Source organism: Rhagoletis pomonella, unplaced genomic scaffold, assembly GCF_013731165.1.
Source record: "Rhagoletis pomonella isolate Grant_MI unplaced genomic scaffold, Rhpom_1.0 Rhpom_scaffold_00006, whole genome shotgun sequence".
Taxonomy (NCBI): domain Eukaryota; kingdom Metazoa; phylum Arthropoda; class Insecta; order Diptera; family Tephritidae; genus Rhagoletis; species Rhagoletis pomonella.
Window position 1 is genome coordinate 78,433,084 of NW_023458560.1, and position 5,348 is coordinate 78,438,431.

Sequence of the window (5,348 nt, forward strand, 5' to 3'; positions counted from 1 at the left end):
TCCCGTCTTATTCGCAGAAAAAAAGTTGAAATTTGTAGACCAGTGTACTCAGTACACATATTCAAATTATTCCGCCGGTTTGCCATGGAATTCTTCTACCTCCTCACTGAATACATCGCCAAAAATGCTGACCAAATTAAAAGCAAATCCAGTTCTTATGATCTCATGGAGTCTTGGCCGAATTCAACATATCCGTTTCTTCTTCTCGCTATCGGACACCAATTAGAAGCACCGAGTGAAGCTAAGTGCCATCAATCAGAATAGGGCTTCCACTTCCTCCATCTACATCGGCGTCTGTGAATACTTTCAGGGCTATCATGACATGACTGCGCAGTGCTACGCTAATAATATACTTATCACCGAGCGATTTAATTATTATCTTCCCCCACATCCGAATATGGAAGTCGCACGATAAGAAACTTTGTATGTATCAGTCGTTATTTCGGGCTCACTTTCCAATTACTTAGTCGATAGCGGTACGATATTAGCCGATAATGATGAACCACTGTTGCCACATATGGCCTGTTCTGGCATTTGAAATATGGACGGTGAAAATGGATAATGACTATTGGTGGGAAAAAACTGGTCTAACTAGAATTAATTGCAGCTACTAAGTTTCGGAACCTTACGAATAAACAATTAGCTCAGCTCCAAAAAAGTCTTTCTGTAGATTTCATTTTAGTATACTTACATATCGACTGCTGAGTGGAAGATCGACCTATCTCGGCAACCACTTCGAAAACGCCCTATATCAAAAAAGTTTTCAAGAACGCCCTATTTCAGAACTTTGTAGATGAACAACCTATCTCAGAATTTGGTTAAAGAACGCTCTATCTCAGAATTCGTATCAAAAACGCTCTATCTCAGCACATTTTCAATACGTTTTGAAGTGAGGTCGGACGTTTTTAAACCGCATTCTGAGATAGGGCGTTCTTTAACCAAATTCTGAGATTGGTTGTTTATCAACAAAATTCTGAAATAGGGCGTTTTTGAAAAGTTGTTTGAGATGGGGCGTTTTCGAACTGGCTGCCGAGATAGGTTGATCTTCCTTTTGCTCAGCAGTCGATATGTTTTCATTTGTTGTTGAAGGAAATACCTACAAGTACATATAGAAACATGGTAACATATCGAGCCCTAACCGCCAAAATAACGTAAGCGACACTTTTTTCAAAATTTTCCTTTTGGTGCAGAAATATTCCTAGAGCATCTAGATGCATTTCTGCATCAAAAAGAAAATTTTGAAAAAAATGTCGCTTACGTTATTTTGGCGGTTAGTGCTCGATATTGTTACAAGCAGACATTAACACATTTTTGTAAATATTTCACTTTTTTAATGACGTCATTATTGACACCTACTCGGGCATATTAGTTCAAGTGGTGGGCCAACTAAATGTCATTACATTGCTGGTAAACCAAAGCACAATGCCCATATACTCGTAACATATGGTTCGAGCATTTTCAACTATCTTTTTACTTCGGCTAACCGACTGTTTACAATCCGTTTGACGCTTTGGGTTTTTTTTAGAATTGAAAGGGGCAACTGTTTGGCTATAATGAGGGTTAAAAAACTTTTAATGCGCACCCTTTTGTAAGAACATATTGTTTTCTAGTACAAATTTACATATTTACTACATATGTTCTGTAGAATTATGTTCGCATAACAGTGTGTGTCTACATAAACATATATATGTATGTGAAATAATTCAAGCGAAAGGGACGGTCATTTAACTTTAAATGGCTTCCGCCATTAAATGCTTTACTTTTTATTCCACTGATTCAAATGAAAGGATTGAGTAGAATCGCTTTCGTTATTTATTTATTTATTTAGCACAAAGATGGAAAAGCGAGGAAGTAAATAAATCAGATTACTAAGGGGTGTGATAACAGTTTGCGGGTTATAGTTGCTCTTTAATTACTGTATTACACAGAGTTCAGAATCAGAACTAACTTGGAGCATATCAACATATTTGAGTACATCTCAATGCAACTTCACAAACTTCCCGACTTAAAATACATACCGAGAAGGATTTAAGATGGAGTTATTTACGGGAAAATTATTGAGATGAAGTGATGAAGTCCATAAACTTGAAAGCCCTAGAAACTGTTCGCTTCTCTAATTGTTTTGGAAGACTAAATACTTATAAATAGTAAAAGGATCGATTGTCGACAGTCAACTAAACTGACCTGGCCTTTCTGCGCGTAATATGCGCGTAATTGAATTGAATATTTACCAATATATAGTACATTCGTTGACGTTTATAATAAGATCAATTACGTTTCTATTTGATTTTAATATTTTTTCCCCTCAGTGTAGAACGAACCTATGCACGTACATTTTCATAATTTTTTCTCAGTGCCATACATATTATGATGTGTTAGTACGTATGTATGTAAGTTAATATGCATATCTATTTTACTAAACATTCAGTGTCATTTACCTGGAGAGACTGATGCTCCAGCAGCCTGAAGCGATATTGTTGCCGCCGTTTGTGTTGCAACAGATACAATATGACTAGCAACTTTTTACCGTTAAAGCATAGCACTGTCAGGAAAAAGAGCAAAAATGCAATGAAACCAAACATGCTCTCACAAATGTACTACTAACATACATACATACATACATACATACATAGCTTTAAATAAGCGCTGTAAAGTAATATCACCGTAATAGAGCCAATGAGGGAGTAGTCACTGTCTAGCGAAGGAAATTCTTTTTCGTTATTAGACAATAGTTTAGAGAGGAGGATACTGTTATGCGTTAAAACAAAGCCAAAGCAACACTACTGGCAATGCCGAGAGCTAGCTGGCAAGATGAGATTGCATTTACCAACTACTATGTATTCACTTGATATTTGTTTTTATTGCTATAACTTTTTAGAAAACATTTTTATTTTATTCAAAAGAAGCGAAGAAGCACAGGTGAGAGCACAATGTAATGAAGGGTAATTGAGATGAAAAGAACTTTGGAGACTAGGAAGAGGAGACAAGGGAAAAAGAAAGGCGTCTGTTAGTATGTGTGTAGTTTTAAGAAATTAAATTAAAAATATGTAAATGTTTAGCTGGTTAGCTGCTTAGCGCGGTGCCACAAATAGTCCATGCAAAGTTCAAAGGTCCATGTGCGTTTAAGTGGTGTGCATACATTTGTATGTAGGTAAAGAGCAGTGAAAACTTTACTACCTTTAAGTTTAAAGTTTAATAAGGTTTGTAGACAGTAAGTAAAAAATACCCAGGAGCATTTTGTTTTGTGAACTCACTAATTATAAGCCAAGCTTGCTATTTATACTAAGTCTCACCTTCTTTATTAATAGTTAAAGAAATTTTTTCAGCGGAATCTGCTGCAAACACGAATTGGATTTAGCCAACCTGTTGAACTTTTTTTTTTAACGCACATTATAGCACAATAAATATGAAGCGTCTCTTAACCGAGTAGCACCAAAATGGATAAATGGAAATATTTTAAGCTTTGGATAATTTCAGTATGTATTTGGCCCCTTCTATCACACAAAAGTAAACGTGTTGCTGAAAATGCGAATTTAAGGAGAATTTGCTGTTGAACAAATGTGTATAGCCAGAAACCACCATCGATCCTGGTATGGACATCCTTTATTGTTATTACTGTACACTAAAATGCCAGTAGTAGGAGCCGCATAGGAAAGGTTATTTGGAGTTGTTGAATATCCCGAAAAAGCACAAATACATGGCAGCAAAGATGCACCGGACTTGAATATTTTGAACATGAACATGCACATCATACCACTACAAACCACATTCTTCCTACAAATTGCTCCTTTTGTTTTTGTTTTCTTCTTTCAAAACATACCTATGTATATAGTTTGCTACAGCTCGCAAGCAAACTTAGTTCAATGAAACATTTTATGATACTTCTGCTGTGAAGGATTGTACAGCAAAGGAAGGAGAAGCAATATTAAAAGTACATACAAAGCGTTGTAGTACAGCGGCCATTGTGGCACAGCTGTTGCTTCAGTAAACAAACATTCATTATTTATTGAGGGTTACTTAGTTATTGTTTCTGCGAGTAAATGTTTTAGTGATATTTACACTTTTTACTTCAAGATGGATACATATAATTTATATATTTGCTACTACTTTTCAGGATACGAAGAAACCGCCAACTGCAGGGTCTACAAATCTAAAAACTTCCTTCATAACTAATTTACTTGAGTTTGTATAATTTATTATTATCTCAAATTTATCAGGATATTTGAGCTGAAATATGGCACAACGTATTCGGTTTGTTTACAAACAAAAATTTACTAGGGATGACGAATAATTGTTCTATAATACAAATAGAGAAACTTTGACTTATAAAGAATTAATATTATCGAGAGAGACTTTACATAGAAACTTACTGGTCGACTTAATAGTCAAATCATTAGATTTGACATCAACCCATTAAAGCTCATCTAGAGCATGTTCTGCGACAGAACTGATAACAGCGCCATCTTAGAGCATAGAGGGAACAGATACTTTCTGAATGGTGGGTTCCTCTCACTACTACTGCAGACCGTGGCACGTATGGTTAAGGGTAGATTAAGGGTACACCCTATATGCTCTGACCCAAGGTAAGCTGGACCTGGTGACTAAATGGGTAACTAATATTATTCACTAGGGAGCACAAGATCACACTCTATACTTTTTCCTCGATTGGAGGAGTTCGTCAGCTGATTTCCGAGACGTTCAACTACTTGGATTATATCCTCAAGATGAAGCTGTCATGGGCACCTTAATCTAAGGCAAAAGTGAGGATGGCATTATCTGTTTAATATTGCAACACGAGAACGAGTAATAATCGCTCAAGATAATTGATTGGCTGTATAACATCATAAATATACCTTTTATGCGCTATGTAGCTATCGTCTGGTGAGCTTCGCTGAAGTTACATTAATAAGGCAGCTAGAGTGCATGGAATGAAATGTCTCATAGGTAATATTGGTAATTCCACACTCGTTCTAAAAACAAAGCAACTTTAAGTACTTAATGTATGTACTACAAAGAAAAAGGTGTTTACTATAACTATTTACATACATATATATTTATTTCTAAGTATTGCCTTTACCTTTGCTGGTCAATCAAGCGGAACATTATACAATTACTCCAAGTCAGTGTATGCCTTTTCACTTTTCTTTTTTCCACACTTCATTTCCTTTCGCGTTGTCTTTTGATGTGTAACTCAATTTTAATTTTTTTTTTAATTTTTCCCTTTTCCGGTTGATACTTCACTGATTGCTTCATTAAAAGCCTAAGCATTAAAGATGACTCGCTGAGTACTATGCACTTCGCTTTCTGTGAATAAGTAACTTAACTTAACTGACATTATAATGGAACAA